The following is a 19,490-nucleotide window of genomic DNA, read 5'->3' as shown; positions in this document are numbered from 1 at the left end:
GCATTCATAGCTTAGGATTCCCAATTCGTGCCGACACGAGGGGGGCAAGCAATATCGTGCGCTTTGCAAGAGAGGTGCCACATCGAAGTTGCATTTGGTATTTGAAAATCAAACCACCCTTTTGATACATAAATTTGGTCCACATGCAAGTGTGTTCGTGTTCTGACCCTCTCCTGCGTCATTTTTTGCCAAATTTATGAACATTAGACATGTCGGATGATGCAACAGACACGGTTCACTCAAAGTAACCGTGTGCCACGCCAGTGCCCCTGTCACGCACACATCCGCACGGTACATTGGGCTCCACGAGGCTCCCCCTCTAAAAACTATCTGCCCGCCTCGAGGGTTTTTCTGTTTCATAACACACGGTTGTTATCTCCGGACTATGTGTGATGTTTCTTGTTCCCACTCCCGCCTGCATCCCTAGAAAATATCTACCCGCCTTGAGGGTTTTTCTGTTTCATAACACATGGTTGTTATCTCCGGACCGTGTGCGATGTTTCTTGTTCCCAATCCCGCCTGCATCCCTAGAAAATATCTGCCCACCTCAAGGGTTTTTCTGTTTCATAACACATAGTTGTTATCTCCGGACCGTGTGGGATGCACTATCATCAAAATTTTCAATAGCCCGACATTTCACTCCGGTGTTTGACTCTCGCGTAGTAAAATTTTCAGTACCCGCGTCATTTCCTCAAACACCCCCCTCCACACACACACACACACACACCAAAACCTCCTCGGGCGTGCACACACACACCCCCTCCCTCGCTCGAAACCCTAGAAAGGTCCCCGCCACTGCTGCCACCGCCGCAAGGCCTCCATTGTCAACATCTACCGGTTTGCCCGTGCAGCTTACCCATCGATCTCCATACCCAGGCCGCCCTGAGTTTCTTAGATGACGCCTGCCAAATGCCCCCTTTCCCACATATCCCCATCCCCCACTCTAGAGCATCGCGGCCTAAGCCCGGCTACGCTTCCCGTGGAGCTCGAGGAGCGACTAGCCCAAAAGAGGTGTATAGTGGTCTCTTCGCCCGACGTCACTGAGGAAGCTGACGACCATTACTGGCGGCAGGCACTCAAGCAGCGGGCTAGAGTATGTGGGCATGTCTCGGCCACTGGCTACGACATCGAGGTCATCGACAACGATGGCCTGAGGCGGGCTATGTCACAGGTTAAGTGGCCCACCCCCAACCCCTTGGGTTCAACCGCCGCCGATCTCATCCATAGCCCCTCCGCTGATCTCCTTTGGCTCGCTGTCAACAATTTACCATTCTACATCGCCATCGAGCCCCTTTTGTCATTTCTGAAGGACACGTAGGTCATCGACAGCGATGGCCTGAGGTGGGCTATGTCACAAGTTAAGTGGCTCACCCCCAACCCCTCGGGTTCAACCGCCGCCAATCTCATCCATGGCCCCGCCGCTGATCTCCTCTGGCTCGCTGTCAACAATTTTCCATTCTACATCGCCATCGAGCCCCTTTTGTCATTTCTGAAGGACACGTTCTGCGACGCTGGCTTGGGATCCACAGCTTCCAAGTCAGACCTCATCGACGGCGACCACGAGGAGGGCACCCTCTCCGGCTCTTCCAAGGGGAAAGAGCCCATCTACTCTTCCAAGGGGAAAGTGTCTGTCTGCGACATCAGGGAGGGCACCCTACAGCCGTGCTCTTCCAAGGGGAAGGAGCCCATCTGCGACAACATGGAGCGCATCTAGGGTCTGTGCTCTTCCCATGGGAACGATCCCATCTGTGGCAAGTGAGGAAACCCATGATTTGTTTTGTCGTGCCTCTTCACAGGGGGAAACCCATGATTTGTTTTGTCGAGTCCCTTTTGTAGTGTAGTGAGAATATGTCCGGTTTTAATTGCTATATCTGATTGTTTGCGGTATGCCTTGTTTATTTCAGTTGTTCACAATGCAATGCTCTATATGTGCAATTATTTACTGTGCAGTACATTTCATCAATCCAGTTTTAAACATACCGATAGGAATGCATATATTTTCTTGCTATTAAGCCTGTTATAGCTAGCATATGCCTCTTTTAAAGTTTTTTGATTGTTCAGTTGTTTGTAGTTAGCATATGTCCAGTTTCAAATGCTATCTTTGGTTGTTCGTAGCATGCCTTGTTTATTCTAGTTATTCAGGACGTGATGTTCTATATGTGCAAGTATGAACTGCGCAGTTCAATTTCATCAGTACCGGTTTCAACAATACCACTATGAATGACTACATTTGGTTGCTGCATCTTGTAGTTAACACGCCTTTCCATTTTTATTTAACAATAACCAGTGTACTTAGACTGACACAATACCCGTTTGAATGACTATGTTTGCTTGTTGTTAAATGTTAGGCCTATTGCAGTTAACACACATTTCCACTTGTTTTGCTTTACTAGCGTGCTTAAACCTGCACACTGAAGCTATCTTTTGGATATTATTTTGTCTGCCGTGTATAATTTTGGTTGATGTTTAGCCTGTTGTGCTTAACATGCTACTCGATGTACCTTTCCACTTGTTTTGCTTTACTAGTGTGCTTAAACCTGCACACTGAAGCTATCTTTTGGAGATTATTTTGTCTGCCATGTATAATTTTGGTTGATGTTTAGCCTGTTGTGCTTAACATGCTTCTCGATGTACCTACACAGGAAAATTTTGGGAACGACTGATGTTTTCCATCGAGGTTAGTTTCATCCCATGGCTTATATCTGCTCACCGTTCAGGATATTGGTAGCTGGTACCATATAGGCCGGCGGCTGATATGAGACTAATCGGTGAATCGGACTTTTAACTGAATATATCTGCAACCCATTTATCGTTAGGTTAACTAGGGCCATATGTAATATATCTGAGGCTACATAGCAACATTCACTGTACTTAATGTCTAAGTATGCAATCATGGGCTACATAGCAACAAGGAAGAGTGTTACATTAATGTTCTAATGATGTCTAGATATACATAGAAGAGCAGCAGCAGCAGCAACAAAAACACATCCCTGTTTGGATACTCAACTTAGCTAGAGGTTAGAGTTAGTTTCTAGCTCATTACTAACCCTGAACTAACTCCATCCAAAGAGTTGTTTGGATGGCAGGGTTAGATTGACAATAAATGCACTAGGAGAACTAGCTCCAATTAGCACCTCTTGGGTTGGATAGTTTTTTTGGGTGGGTTATAGATGCAACTAGCTCAAACTAGCCCTCATGTTTAGATATACTTTAGGGATATTTGAGCCTGAACTAGCTCAAACTAACTGTAACCCCTGGATACAGCAGCAGTTAATCAGCCGATAATTTGTAAGAATGCACTAAACTCCTTTCGGCCCATAATATAAGATGTTAATTCATCTAATATGTGAGTATATTGGATGTTATAAGATACTCCCACCGTTCCTAAATATTTGTCTTTTTAGAGACTTCAAATGGACTACCACATACGGATGTATATAGACATGTTATAAAAGAGTGTTGTACTACATCATTGTGAATTATGCTCTCCAGGTTGTTATGACACACACAGTTGGTAAAACACAAACGTTTGCGATATACACCATAATCCAAGATGGTTCACAGAGAGGAAACGTGTGCAGGCATGCACACAGTTGCCGTTTCCAAAGCGTGTGCGATGTCAGACAATATCACAAATGGTGCGGGCAAACTAAACGTTTGTGTTAGTTGCCTTATCATACACGATTCACAACCATGAACAGTTTCTGATGAAGTATGCATCGTAAGCGTTGCACCACAGAATAGCGTGTGTGATAGTTGTTGTGTACGACGATGTTACGACAGTCCGATGTTTCGTAATCCTGTCCGACACTCGTACGATGATTAGCTAATCTTCTTAACAGTGAACCATTTGTGATGGGCCGCGCATCATACACGTTCTATAATAGTGAGCCGTTTGTGACGGGTCGCGCATCGTAAACGTAGCACCATAGAATATTGACTGCGATGGCAATGTGAGTAGAAACGAGTAGGAGTACTGTAGGGTCCCTATCCCCAATGGTTTCTGGGTCGTGTGGGAAGGACCCCCCTATCACCCACACTCACTTGGCGACGGTTCTAAATGCCGTTGCGGAAAGGGGTTAAAAACTGTTTGTTTAGCACCGATGCGCACTAGTGCATGGAAGCGGTGGAGCGGTGGCGAGTTGACCGGCAGAAGAGAGGCTCCGACGCGCCCCTACCTAGCGCGCCAAATGTTAGATTTCGGGTTCCGCGGACCCTTGAGAGGTTCGAACTCTGGGGTGCGTGCGAAGAACTTGTCCTCCCAGTCTGCCCGCTTGCTAATCTCACGACCTAGCTCGACGAACCAAATGGACAAGAGACACAACAGTTTACCCAGGTTTAGGCCACCTTGCGGTGTAAAACCCTACTCCTACTTTGTGGTGGATTGGCCTCGAGGGGTTGAGGATGAACTAGTACAATGGAGAACAACCTCAGGAGGAGAGGTGTTCTTGTGCTCGATGAGCTGGTGAGTATGAGGATGATCTGAATGATCTGTTCCCCTTCAGGCTGATCTGAATGACCTCTCTAAGGATGATCTGAATGACCTCTCTATGGTGGTGGCTAGGTCCTATTTATAGGGGCATTGGTCCTCTTCCCAAATGTAGGCAGGAAGGGACCCCACAACGGCCAAATTTGAAGGGAGACAACTAGTACATGCTATCCTGACAAAAGTGGTCTTCGCCTGCAAAAGCCTCTGGCGGTGACGCTGCGGTGGGCTCGGTGATGACCTCCATCCTGGCGGTCTTGGTCTTGTTGCACCGGAATGGAAACCTTTGCTTGATTCCTCGGGGCTCCGCGCCTGCGCTTGCCTCCTTAGCACCAAAGTGGAAATTGGTACACTGCGCCCGCTGGCGCCCACCTGGCCTTGGTCATCATGGCTCACGTCATCTGAACCTCACGAGGTGAACCTTGCGTAGATATCTCCGCTCCTCGGGAGCCAGCCTGGGGAGGACGCCCCACGTGGAGGTCTTGGTGTCGTCCGCCTTGCGAGGCTTGGCCCCTCGCCAGGGTCTTGAGTTGTTGGTCTTGAAGCTGGGTCATACCAGGCCGTTGATGGAGCCACGCCGTGGACCGCAGGCAGGCAAATCTGGGTACCCCCGTTCCCAGAATGCCGACACAAGCTACCTTGGTAAATAAGATGGCCGCTAAACCAAAATATTTAAATAATGATGAAGATCTTAAAGTGATTGATGTGAATCCTATTGAATCTTTATTTTCCAATATAAATCTTGATAAAGATGGGACTGGAGATGAGTCAACTTTAGTTAAAAGGCGTCCCAATGATTCAGAGTTTTTAGATTTTGATACAAAAATTGATAAAAGTGGGATTGGAGAGGTCAAAACTTTAAGTAGCAATGAACCCACTCTTTTGGATTACAAGGAATTTAATTATGATAATTGTTCTTTAATAGATAGTATTTTCTTGTTGCAATCCATGTTGAATTCCCCTCATGCTTATAATCAGAACAAAGCTTTTACTAAACATATTGTTGATGGTATGATGAAGTATTTTGAAGAAAAGCTTGAATTGGAAGTTTCTATCCCTAGAAAACTTTATGATGATTGGGAACCTACTATTAAGATTAAGATTAAAGCTTGAATGCCATGCTTTGTGTGATTTGTGTGCTAGTCTTTTCATGATTCCAAAAACTTTATGTGATGTGTTAGGTTTCCATGAATTTGATGATTGTTATTTAAATTTACATCTTGCGGATTCCACTATTAAGAAACCTATGGGAAGAATTAATGATATTCTTATTGTTGCAAATAGGAATTATGTGCCCGTAGATTTCATTGTTCTTGATAAAGATTGCAATCCTACATGTCCTATTATTCTTGGTAGATCTTTCCTTAGAACAATTGGTGCAATTATTGATATGAAAGAAGGAAACATTTGTCGGTGCACAAAAGGAGGGGTCCTATTTTGTACCCATTTACTTGTGCGTGGGAAGTTAGAGCCGCACCTGCAGCCACACCTAGCGGGGCAGAGGAACGAAGCAAAGCCACAAGACAACCAGAACAACGCCAAGCTAGAAACACGAAGAGGAGAGGGGCGAGGTGGACTCCCCCGGCAAGGCCCTTGCCGGGTCGGCCTCCGCAACCCCGACAAGAACCTTGCCGAGGCAATTTGCCCAAACACTAACATCGCAGCCACCCTTGAGCTGAGAGTTCCGACGCCATTGACTGCATTGAAACCAAGGCTCGAGAAGTGCCCGCATGGTGGCATGAAGATCTTTGTGGAAACCAGAAGCACACAAGACTAGATGATGACCAGAAGACGATGATCCTCGGCAAGATCTTTGCCAAGGATACCCACGAGACCCCCGGCACCCTTGCCGGGGACAACCAAGATGCTGCGGCAAGACCCTTGTCGGGGCCCCGACAAGACTATTGCCGAAAACATCCATGGGGCCGCAACCAGGCCCACGTCTGCCAAGACTCCACCGCCATTCCCATGCAGCTGCCAGCCCACCAGCTAGGCAGGCGCCTGCATGGCGACGTGCGGCCTCTAGGCCGACTCAACAAGCACCTGCGTGGTGGCCTGCAGATCTTCGTGAAGATTCAACCACCGCACGAACTCAGCAGCCAGCCAACGTGGCACTACACGCCTACAGTACGGACGCGCGTCAAAGCCAGGCGAGGCGGCAACAGCTGGGACGAGCTTCCTTGCCATCCCTGATAAAGAAAGAAGGGCACGTCGGCAGCACATTAAATGCGTTTGTCCTACAGTGCCAGGAGATAGACTCGATTACTGTATACCTTTTCACCTCCTGTGTGCCACTGTGGCAGCCCCTTTTGACTATAAAAGGAGGCCCGAGGCGTACTGGAGAGGGATTCGGATTTTTTGGATGACGCACGCATCGTAGCTAGTTCAAGAACTCAAGAACACTCAAATATACACCAAAGCAGGACTACGGTATTACGCATCCTCGCGGCCCGAACCTGGGTAAACGATCCTCATGCTGGCTTCTAGGCCCGCTCTTTGCACAACCTCGCGCCCGCCAACCATAGCAAAAAGGGGTCCCAGTGATCCCATAGGGGTCATTTCCCCCGACATCTCTGGCGCGCCATGTAGGGGGCGCGCGGTTGTGAAAATCTGGTCTAGTTGGCGCAGCGGCTTCATCATGGTCGTCACTCCAAGGAAGAATACGACCGAACGAGCAGCATCATTTGCAGATGCAATAAACACTCACGCGGCGACAGAAAAGCTAAGTCATGCGAAACTTTCAGTAATTCCTTTATGTATAAGGTTGTTTTCCTCGGAGATCCTGCTCTTGGTATGAGAAACCTGCACGTGATGGGGGCCTTCCGCTATTGGCAACACCCTTGTTCTGTTTCGAGTCTGCTCAACAGTTCGAGCGGCCACGTCGAGAACGGCAAGGTGGCCTTCCCGCTATTGGCAACGCCCTTGTTCTGTTTCGAGTCCGCTCAACAGTTCGAGCAGCCGTGCTGAGAACGGCAAGGTGGTTTACTTGGCCGCAAACACACCCGGCCGGTTGTTGAGGATCCGTCCTCGAAACGCCGCAGCCTAGGTTTACGCGCCGGCAAGCCTATCTAGTTGAGCGTAGGGTGTACATACAAAGAAAGATCGAACAGGAAAATAACATGCATCGTTCAAAGTACCGCAGAGTTATATTACACCAGTTGTTGCTGCGGTTCTAACTAAAGATAAAAATTGTCTTGGTCATGAACCTACAGCGGTGATGAGAAATGGGTGCCTAGTCCCGGCGATGGCCCTCTATCCTCTGAACTCCTTCGACGCGGCTGATGATGGGCTCGATACGCTCTTCGAGCGCCACGAGGTCCACACCCTCCGGCAAGCTCTCCAGCACGGCGTCGAAGTCGATGTTGGGGTTCTAGTATGCCACCTTGGTGAGAACCTTGGTCAGGGAACCCCGGCAAAGCCTCTGGGCCTCGTTGGCTAGAGAGGACGCTTTGTTGGAACGAAGCTGCTCCAGGGCCTCAAGAACTCCCTCGAAGAATAGGGTCAGCTTGGCATTGGGGCTCGCACACGCCTCAGGGGAATACCTGAATCTTGACATGCCCATGGCGGCCAGCTGCGTGGTAAGCCTCTCCGCGACACCGACGAGGCGGTTGATCTAGAGGTTTTTGCCCTTCACGTAATCCTCGTGGTTGGCGGCGTCGTTCCTCCACAACTGCTTCTCATTATATAGGGCCTTGGTCAGGGTCTCTTCCCTGGCCCTGACCTCCGAAAGCGTCCCCTCAAGACCCTCCAGCTTCAGCTTCAGGTCTTTGATGGAGTCATTGGCCTTGGAAAGTAGCTCGTCTTTGCCGAGGACTGCGGCCTGCGCCTCCACCAAGGTGTCGTTGAGTGTGTCTTTCTCCTTTGCCAGCTCCGGGACCTGTTTCTTCAGGTTGTCCCGCTCCACCTCCAGCTCTTTCACTCTGCCGGCATGGACGAGGGCTTGGGCATCGAGTGCCTCCCTGTGCTTCTGCTCCAGTTCCTGGATCTGTAGCACAACGAGCTTCTCGACCGCCTCATCCTTGTCGCAGACTGTGGTGACGAGTGCCACCTCACGAGGGGCAAGGTCCTTCTCCTGGGAGTTCAGCTCGGCCTGGTGTTGATGTCGAGCGGCCTCGTCCTTGGTGGCCTGTTCTCTCGCTGCCTCTTCGGCTTTCTTGACATCGGCCTGCTTCAGGATGAGCTCCTGTTTACGCTCGGCCAGCAGGTCCCGAGCGACCTTCAGTTCCTCGTGGGCTTGGCGGAACCAGGCCTGCGACTCAACGATGCGTTCCTCGAGATCCGCCTCCACCTTGTCCACTGCTGCCATCTTGGATTTTGCCTTGTCCAGGCGGGCACGGTGAAGCGCCTGGAGCTTTTGGAAGTCGGTGCTCATGGCCCGAAGCAGCTGCTCCTCTTGGGAACCGCCACCGCCGATGCTCGGTTCGTCAACGACCTGGAGCTCGGCGGAGGCGAGCGCCTCGTCGTCGAACGCCTCCCCTTCGGTTGGCGCCCTGGTGCTTGCCGTTCCTGGAAGGTGGACAAACAGGTCGTCACCCACATTCAAGTACTTTCCCGAGCCGGAGGCAGTAGAGGAGGAAGGTTGGTCGTCAACCACCCCCTCCTCGGCAGCGGCCTTGCCGGGCTCTGCGGCAGGCCCCTTGCCGGCCTCCTCGGCAGTGGCCTTGCCGGCCTCCCCGACAGGCTCCTTGGCGGCCTATTCAGTGGCGGTCTTGGCGGCCTCCTCGGCGGCGATCTTGTTGGCCTCGCCCTCGACGTCCCTGGCGACCTCCCCGATATTGGTGTCGATATCCTCCCGGTCAGCCGAGGAAGGATCTGGATACCAAGAAGAGAGGATGAGACAGGGCCAAGGTCAAGGTTCAATAAGAAAAAGAAAGAGCGAGGACGGAAAGCAAATGACTTACCCGCTTCAAGCTGGGAAGAAGTAGCGCCCTCCCCTCCAGCATTTGTTGCCAGGGCAGAACCCTCGGCACCCAAGTTCATCCCCTCCTCCATATGAGTGGGCTCGGTGGTGGATGCCCTCGCCGGGGATGGCCCTTGGGGCGGCGTAGTCGAGAGGGGCGACGTGTTGGGGGTGGCCCTCAGCGGCTCCTCCTGCCGCTGTTCTTCTCCTACGAACCCGACAAGGTCAGCATCGAGGATTCACACCCCAATGTTCATCAGTGGAGGAGTGAGTGGTGAGCTTACGCCGGGGGCTGGAGCAGGGGCTGCGCCGGGGACTGCTATCTAGGCTGCTCTCCAGCAACAACAGCGTACACGAAGTACCCGCCGGGGGCTTGTCGCCCGTCGAGGCTTTGTCCTTCTTCGCCGCCCTCTGGGCCAGCGTCTCCATATCCCTGCAAGAATAAAATCAAGTCAAGAAAACTGGCACGGTCTGAAGGGATGGGGATGATGAAGGGCAAGATGCTTACTCATCCTCCACCTTCTCTTCCGCTGCCTTCCTCTTCCTCCTTGGGCTGAGAGACCCAGGATCAAAGACGACCTCTGTGTCAACATCTGTGGGAGGAGGGGAAGGGGATGGAGCCCAGCAATGCTTGGACGAAGAAGAGGCGGTCGCTTTCTTCTTTGCCACCGCGGCCTTCGCCACCTTCTTCACTGCCACGGCCCTCATCAGGCGCACGGACTCCCCCTGAACCTCTTACCACTGCTCGGTCCTGTCGGGCCAGACCAGTTTGCCAAAGCTGGCCCGTCATAGGACACGCCTTTTCCCCGTGGCTGGAGGGTCATCAGCCCCGGCCTCTTCCTCGGTCGACTCCTCGACCACATCTTCGATGAGAGGGGCCCCTGTATCGGCGCTGCTGGCCTCCCTAGCAGACTCTGCCCATCCGGCAAGTTCCTCCTCCTCCGCAGCCGCCTCGGCCTCATCCTCCATGTGGTCAGCACTGCCAGCTTCCCTGGCAAGTGCGCCTCCGCCTCCCTGGCGGCGATGTAGTCTAGCTACTCCTTGGTGGTGTCCTGGATAAGCAGTGGCTCATCGCGGACGTACTTCTCCGACAGGTTGTCGAAGAAATCCTGCACCTGCTCTGCCTCCGGCTCGGCCCACTTTGGGTCAAGGCCATGCGTGTTGAAGTCCAGCATCATGGCGATGATGTCAGTTTGGCGAGAGTTGTTGCTCATCAGGACCACTCCCGCTGGCAACCTGAACAGAGGCCCCTTGATGGCCTTGCCTGCCTTCACGGCCTTGCCGTCTCTCTCAGCCCTGCCGTCGTCACCCACATTGAGCTGCAAAAGCCTCTGACAAAAATGGGCATGCCCCATCACCGTGAAGTTGTGCTTCAAGCCAGGGTGAAGCCTCATGATATCGGCCGCGTTCCTAAAGAGCCAGGCCGGCCTCCCCTTGTTATGCAGGGGGGCGATTCGGCGGCGGATGAAATTGGCCCCAATCATCTCAAGGGTGAGCCCGACCATGGTGAGGCAATGGATTCTGGTAGTAGCAATCGTGAGCTTCTTGTCGTCGGCGTCGAGGTCGCTCCAGTCCTTGCAGCGGACTGGTGGGCTCTAACGAACTCGGAAGAACTCCTGCAGATCCTCCTCCTCGATCCATAGCCACCGACCCCGCCACTCCTCCCACCTCTCCTTCTGGGCGCCCTCCGGATATGTGCCCTTCTCCTTGGTCCGTGGGATCCAGGTGACGCAGCCGGAGATGGCAACCCCTGCCTGGATATGGGGATAGAAGTAGTGGCGGAAGGGCGCCGTGCTGGGAAGCATTCCGGCGAAGCCCTTGTAGAGGTGGGCAAAGAGGGCCATGCATGCCACGACATTCAGCGTGAAATCAAGAAGATGGAAGCCATAAGTGTGCATGACATCGTTGAAAAAGTCGGAGAAAGGGGGCAGAGCCCGCAGGAGAAGTAGTCAACGAAGAAAGGTACCGATTTGGGCCGGCCTCGGAAAAATCGATGGGGATGATGTGCGTGGCCGGATGCTCCATCGTCTTTGCCCCCACAGAGGCCTGAAGTAGTCCCTGAGGTGGACCGCATCAACCGTCGAGGGGAAGAAGGCAAGCTGCGTCCGAAGCGCCGCCAACTCGCTCTTCGGCATCTCCTTCTCCTCGGCGTCCTTGGCCACTCCCTTGCCCTTACTGGTTTTGGGTGCCATGGCGGCCGGGAAAGAGGTGAGGAATCTGGAGCAATGGGAGATTGAGGGCAATGGGGGCGCGGCGTCGGCGGATGGAGGTGGGACTTTCGGCTTTTTCGCTTGAGGGAGAAGGGGGGACAGCGGTTCCGAAATGGGAGAGACACGGAGGGTAAATGAGCAGCACGCCCGCAGTTTTCCCTTTTTATGGGGAAGGCGCGGGCCGCCTCTTGTCCATTTACTGCGATGTGACGCATGAGGGCAGCAACCGCCCCACGCATGACCCCCACGCATGAGGAATGGAGCAAAGAAAAACTGTAGGATTTGTTCCTTTAGTGTCTCCTTGAGTGAAAAACCGTAGGAATTCTAATTTCCACGTCTCCTCCTTTTCATATTCCTATTCATCAAGCTCAAGACTAAGAGATAGTAGCATAATAGCATTATAACCGTACATTTTCTTGTGGTTTGACTTAATCTCACCATGCTTTTTTGCATCCTGTGATCTTCCAATTGTTGTGAATCAAACACCCAGATTGGCAGAAATCCTGTGTTTTTCAATTCTCTGTTTTGCACGTGCATTCCTATCCTATTCCTGTATATTTCCTATCCTTGCATTGCTAGAATCCTCAAATTCAAACAAGCCCTTACTCAATTACTTCTGTTACAGATATGTGTCAAAGAAAACCTTGTGTGGTTTGTCCTGCTCCTGCGGCGCTGTGTTCCACCCCAGCTTAGTTGCTCCAACGATGGAAGGGTTCACCACAGCAGGGATCCGCTCTCCAGACTGTCTTTCGCCGCCTCAGATCTTCTTCCCCGCCGCCGGCTGCCACGGCAACTACATTACCATCATCAACTGAGCAGATGACCTTGAGGACTACACGGGTCCGCAAGAGAGGTCGCACTCTTCCGTGTCTGCTTACGTTATGCGTCGCTTAATATGATGACATGCTACATTATCGTCGTGTTCACCTATTAGACTCCGAGTCAGTTCCAAACTAATGTTGAAACTTGAGTTTTTAAATGGTTGTGGGGTACATATTGGGGCAGCAATCAGTACTATCTGTCTACTATCTGGCTAATCTCCGGTGTCTACTATGAGTTTCATGTTGGGTGCAAACAAACATTAAAGGAGCCATTATCTGTATTTTTTAACTAGAGCTATTATCTACCTGCTATCATTGGTTTTGGGTCTATCCACAGTTTGCTACCATCACTTTGGATTTGTGCATGCACTCCTTACATAATCTCACTATGTTTTATTCCTATGCATGCCAGTTATTGTTCACAATGGAACTAATCATGTAGAGCAAAAGAGACGAGCCTTGCGTGGCAATAAAATTTCATGCAGACGTCGTTCCATGGTGGGCGCAAAGGCAGCCCCCCTCCACCCATTTCGGATCGTAATCAAGAGGAAGATAACTATTATGAGGGGGACTCAGAAGGAGAAGATCACTCCTATTTACCCCATGAGGTCTTCACTCTAACTTGGCATGCTGATGTTGGTAATATCATGCATATGGTGCCTTGCATTGCTTATTGTATGCATTAAAGATGTCATCTGCTTAGTTTAGACATGCTTTGTGTCAATGCCATATGTTTAGTTTCTTTATCGTATATGTGAATCATGCAATGCCATCTTGTCTAGCCAGGCATCATATATGTGAATTTTGCAATGCCACCCTGGTTAGCCAGTCATCTTATATGTGAATTATATCATGCCATCATTTTTTTATTATGTGTTAAATTTGTCAACAATTTTAGTACATTCAATTACTCTTCGTGTGCATCAGCCATTTGGCACGGTCATGGAAAAATCTGGAGTGGAAACAAGGTCTTTAGAGCAGACAATGCTATCTGACGAAGCACATGTCTTGCTGGTTACCGATAGCTCCTCAGAGGAGGATTCAGAGACAGATGACCAGTCATATTCCCCCCCCCCGAGGTGCATGCCCTAACTTGGCAGGGTTATGTTGCTCATATCGTGCGTATGGTATCTAGCATTGCTATGTCATTTGCTTAGTTTAGACATGCTTTGTGTGAATGCCACCTGTTTAGTGTCTAATTACAATATATGTGAATTATGCAATGCCATCTTGTTGCAAGACATTATATATTGAATTATGCAATGTTATCTTGTTGCAAGGCATTATGTATGTGAATTATGCAATGCCATGTTGTTTAGGCAAGCGTCATATATGTGAATTATAACATGTCGTCCTTTTTTGTATTTCTCATTGCTTTTTTCGACAATGTTTGTATATTCAACTGCTCTTCCTGTGCATCAGCCATTTGAATTGGTGATGGAGAAATCTGGAGTGAAAACAAGGTCTTCAGAGCTGACAATGCTACCTGCTGAAGCAGATATCTTGCTAGTTACAGATAGCTCTTCAGAGGAGGATTCAGAGGCAGATGACCAGTCCTATTATCCCCCTGAGGTGTATGCTCAAACTTGGCAGGGTTATATTACTCATATAATGCATATGTTGTATTGCAATGCTTAGTTTTTACATCATATACACAATATTGAATGCCATCTCCTTAGTTGACACATCATATATGCGATTGCCCTCTGCTCACTTCCTTAGTATATAAATCATATATTTGAATTATGTCATTCTATGATGTTTACATAGACAGCATGTATCTGAATTATGGCATGCCAACCCATTTTCTAAAGACATAATATAGTTATATCATCTCATCCTATTTACATAGTCATCATATTTAAATTATGTCATTCTATCCGTGAATTATATCATGCCATCATGTTTTCATCGACGACATGTTTGTGATTTATGGCATGCCAACCACTTTAATAGACACATCGTATAGTTATATCATGTCATCCTGTTTACATAGTCATCATATTTTGAAGTATGTCATTCTATCCTGTTTAGTTAGCCATTATACATTGAAATTGTGTCATGCTATCCTGTTTAATTAGCCATCATATATGTGAAATTATGCCCTGCTATTCTGTTTGCTTAGACAACATAAATGTGAGTTATTTCATGCCCTGTTTTCTTCCCTACTATCCATTGCACCTGTCTATCTTACAATGTATGTACATTCAATTACTTTTCTTGTTTATCAGCCATTTCAATTGGAGGGAGTGATGGCAGTATCTGTGGGAGTAAAAACACGGTCTTCAGAAAAGATCGTGCTACCTGTCGATGCAGGTAGAACCACGGTTGTACTTGCCCAAGAACCAGCCCCACCACACATAACCCACACTCATGCAGATTGTACCTTCTAACCCCAACCCCAGTAGATAGACACCCAGTTCCCGTTGACACAGCACTATCTCCACCACAGAGCACCCAAACACGAGTAGTTAGTAAGGCAACGGTAGTGCACAAATCACGAGGACCACCACTCCGAACCCGAAGTCAACGCTTAAAGCAGAAAAAGAATTGTTCTCAGGTCAGGTTCCGTAGCTATGGTTCATACTACTTTGCTCTTGCATCACTGTATTTACTGATACCAACTAATTTCAAATTTGAAGGATGCAATTGAAACTCCAATGGCGCAACAGGTATGTTTTAAACCTGTTTCTTCAACGTGTTTGGCTGTTTGCTGTTGTAACTTGCTCTATGTTGATTTCAGTTTCAATTGAATAAACAGTTATGTTCTCATGCCATGCACATTACAAGTGTTGTTATTTCTGTGTAGTTTCCCACACTTATATTCTGTCTATGCTGCTTTTTCTTAAATAGATATGATTAGAACTGTATCTATCTTGATTTGGCAACATAAACTAGAATGATATAGACCATACAGTGACCATACTACATAGATATATGTTTGTTTCATGCTGTTATCCTGTCCACCTTACTACTGAACTGGTAAAGCTGAGATGTGTTTGTTTGTTTCTCTTTTAGAACACGGATAAAATATTGGAGAAGAGTACCCTGTTATGCAATGGTAAAGGAAGTAATGCAAATAAGGTTCAAGATAGTGAGACATCCCTGTTGGTCTCCAAGAAAGCTGATAAAAACTATATTGAAGACACCGAGACAACCCCAAAGTCCTTTCTTGATGTAGTGTTCGAGTTACTGGCTACCATTGCTGGCACCAACTCTTCGAACTCATTGCCTGAATCAGTTTGGCTTCTTGAGTCTCAACTTCAAGTTGAAAGACATCGATCAAATGTTATGTGACAGGAAGCCGAAGGACTGAGGAAGTCCCTGCAGAATTCGGATGCATACTTTCTGGTGCAACATCAAGCGCTGGAGGACTTAAGCGCCAAACAAGAGAAAGTTAATAAGCTTGCTAAGCATCTTTCCGGCATTATGGATACCCAGGATATTGTTTCTTGAGCTCTTTTGAAGTGGTTTCAGTTCTGGACTTGTTTTGCTGCGGCATTTATATGCTGCTGTGTTCCCTATATTTGCACTGGTGGTGAACTTTGATGCCCAGTGGATGTAATATGTGTTGGAAATATTCCCTAGAGGCAATAATAAATTAGTTATTATTATATCATATTTCATTGTTCATGATAATCGTTTATTATCCATGCTAGAATTGTATTGATAGGAAACTCAGATACATGTGTGGATACATAGACAACACCATGTCCCTAGTAAGCCTCTAGTTGACTAGCTCGTTGATCAATAGATGGTTACGGTTTCCTAACCATGGACATTGGATGTCGTTGATAACGGGATCACATCATTAGGAGAATGATGTGTTGGACAAGACCCAATCCTAAGCCTAGCACAAGATCGTGTAGTTTGTATGCTAAAGCTTTTCTAATGTCAAGTATCATTTCCTTAGACCATGAGATTGTGCAACTCCCGGATACCGTAGGAGTGCTTTGGGTGTGACAAACATCACAACGTAACTGGGTGGCTATAAAGGTACACTACAGGTATCTCCGAAAGTGTCTGTTGGGTTGGCATGAATCGAGACTGGGATTTGTCACTCCGTGTAAACGGAGAGGTATCTCTGGGCCCACTCGGTAGGACATCATCATAATGTGCACAATGTGACCAAGGAATTGATCACTGGATGATGTGTTACGGAACGAGTAAAGAGACTTGCCGGTAACGAGATTGAACAAGGTATCGGGATACCGATGATCGAATCTCGGGCAAGTACAATACCGCTGGACAAAGGGAATTGAATACTGGATTGATTGAATCCTCGACATCGTGGTTCATCCGATGAGATCATCGTGGAACATGTGGGAGCTAACATGGGTATCCAGATCCCGCTGTTGGTTATTGGCCGGAGAGTTGTCTCGGTCATGTCTGCATGGTTCCCGAACCCGTAGGGTCTACACACTTAAGGTTCGATGACGCTAGGGTTATTAGGAAGACTTGTATGTGATTAGCGAATGTTGTTCGGAGTCCCGGATGAGATCTCGGACGTCACAAGGAGTTCCGGAATGGTCCGGAGGTAAAGTTTTATATATGGAAAGTTGTTGTTCGGGTTCCGGGAAAGGTCGGTTTTTTCCGGTATTGTACCAGGAAGCTTCCGGAAGGTTCCAGAGGATTCCGGAGGAGTCCGAAGGTCCGGAAAATGTTCCACCACGTCCAATACAGCAGCATGGGCTGTAAGGGGGCGCCCTAACCTTAATGTGCCAAAGGCACCAGCCCCCCCAAGGCCCATGCACATGGGAGAGGGGAAACCCTAAGGGGGAGGGCCTCCACTTGACTTGGGAGGCACTCCTCCTCCCCTTGGCCGCCGCCCCCAACCCTAGATGGGATCTAGGGGGGCCGGCCCCCTCTCTCCCCACATATAAATAGTGGAGGGGTGGAGGGCGGCCACACCCTTGAACCTGGCGCAGCCCCTCCCTCTAATACCTCTCCTCCTCCGCGTGAGCTTGGCGAAGCCCTGCCGGAGAACTGCCACTCCATCACCACCAGGCCGTCGTGCTGCTGTTGGACTCTCTTCCTCAACCTCTCCCTCCTCCTTGCTGGATCAAGGCGTGGGAGACGTCTCCGTTCCGCACGTGTGTTGAACGCGGAGGTGTCGTCCGTTCGGCGCTAGGATCATCGGTGATTTGGATCATGACGAGTACGACTCCATCAACCCCGTTCACTTGAACGCTTCCGCTTAGCGATCTACAAGGGTATGTAGATGCACTCTCCTTCCCCTCGTTGCTAGATTACTCCATAGATTGATCTTGGTGATGCGTAGAAAATTTTAAATTTCTGCTACGATCCCCAACAGTGCATCATGTGCTAGGTCTATGCGTAGTTTCTATGCACGAGTAGAACACAAAGCAATTGTGGGTGTCGATTTTGTCAATTTACTTGCCGTTACTAGTCTTATCTTGATTCGGCGGCATCTTGGGATGAAGCGGCCCGGACCGACCTTACACGTACTCTTGCGTGAGACTGGTTCCACCAACTAACATGCACTAGTTGCATAAGGTGGCTAGCGGGTGTCTGTCTCTCCCACTTTAGTCGGATCGGATTCGATGAAAAGGGTCCTTATGAAGGATAAATAGAAATTGGCATATCACGTTGTGGTTTTCGCGCAGGTAAGAAACGTTCTTGCTAGAAACCTATAGCAGCCACGTAAAAACTTGCAACAACAATTAGAGGACGTCTAACTTGTTTTTGCAGCATATGCCTTGTGATGTGATATGGCCAAAAGGATGTGATGAATGATATATGTGATGTATGAGATTGATCATGTTCTTGTAATAGGAATCACGACTTGCATGTCGATGAGTATGACAACCGGCAGGAGCCATAGGAGTTGTCTTAATTTATTTATGACCTGCGTGTCAACATAAACGTCATGTAATTACTTTACTTTATTGCTAAATCATTAGCCATAGTAGTAGAAGTAATAGATGACGAGATAACTTCAAGAAGACACGATGATGGAGATCATGGTGTCATGCCAGTGACAACGATGATCATGGAGCCCCGAAGATGGAGATCAAAAGGAGCAAAATGATATTGACCATATCATGCCACTATTTGATTGCATGTGATGTTTATCATGTTTTACATCTTATTTGCTTAGAACGACGGTAGCTTAAATAAGATGATCCCTCACTAAAATTTCAAGAAAAGTGTTCCCCCTAACTGTGCACCGTTGCGAAGGTTCGTTGTTTCGAAGCACCACATGATGATCGGGTGTGATAGATTCTAACGTTCGAATACAACGGGTGTTGACGAGCCTAGCATGTACAGACATGGCCTCGGGACACATGCGAAACACTTAGGTTGACTTGACGAGCCTAGCATGTACAGACATGGCCTCGGAACACGGAAGACCGAAAGGTCGAACATGAGTCGTATAGAAGATACGATCAACATGAGATGTTCACCGTTGATGACTAGTCCGTCTCACGTGATGATCGGACACGGCCTAGTCGATTCGGATCATGTTTCACTTAGATGAATAGAGGGATGTCTATCTGAGTGGGAGTTCATTAAATAATTTGATTAGATGAACTTAATTATCATGAACATAGTCTAAATTGTCTTTGCAAATATGTTGTAGATAAATAGCTCATGTTGTAGCTCCCTATTTCAATACGTTCCTAGAGAAAGACCAAGTTGAAAGATATTGTAAGCAATGATGCGGACTAGGTCCATAGTCCGAGGAGTGTCCTCACTGCTACACAAAAGGCTTACGTCTTTGATGCACCGCTTGATGTGCAAACCCCTACAATGTCGTCTGTGGATGTTGTGAACACCTGACAGACACATCCTGATGACTACTTGATAGTTTAGTGCACCGTACTTTATGGCTTAGAATCGGGATTCCAATGACGTTCTGAACGCCATAGAACATATGAGATGTTCCAAGAGCTGAAATTGGGATTTCAGGCTCATGCCCATGTTGAGAGGTATGAGACCTCTTACAGGTTCTTTTGACAACAAGATGGAGGAGAATAGCTCAGCTAGTGGGCATGTGCTCAGAATGTCTGGGTGCTACAATCACTTAAATCAAGTGGGAGTTAAACTTC

The 19,490-nt window shown here is 48.5% G+C and overlaps 2 long non-coding RNA genes across 3 annotated transcripts in view; both read left to right on the top strand.

Moving 5' to 3' along the window:
- LOC125543334 (uncharacterized) overlaps positions 1-12,985 on the top strand; it is a 59,418-nt gene extending 46,433 nt beyond the window's left edge. The window contains exons 3-4 of one of the 2 annotated variants that reach the window (XR_015618422.1): positions 2,643-2,677; positions 12,222-12,985. This is a non-coding gene — a long non-coding RNA (uncharacterized LOC125543334). Of the gene's footprint in view, positions 1-2,642; positions 2,917-12,221 lie in introns of those variants that run through there. The other variant, XR_015618421.1, reaches the window with a different exon arrangement.
- An 854-nt stretch (positions 12,986-13,839) lies between these two features.
- LOC147978963 (uncharacterized) lies at positions 13,840-15,992 on the top strand. Its single transcript, XR_015599659.1, has 3 exons — positions 13,840-14,977; positions 15,060-15,089; positions 15,436-15,992. It is a non-coding gene; the product is annotated as an uncharacterized LOC147978963 (long non-coding RNA).
- Positions 15,993-19,490: the final 3,498 nt, after the last annotated feature.

Source organism: Triticum urartu, chromosome 3A (assembly GCF_056163025.1).
Source record: "Triticum urartu cultivar PI428250 chromosome 3A, HENAU_Tu73, whole genome shotgun sequence".
Classification (NCBI taxonomy): Eukaryota; Viridiplantae; Streptophyta; class Magnoliopsida; order Poales; family Poaceae; genus Triticum; species Triticum urartu.
Note: the sequence above shows the minus strand (reverse complement) of the source record. Positions and strands in the feature narration are given on the sequence as shown.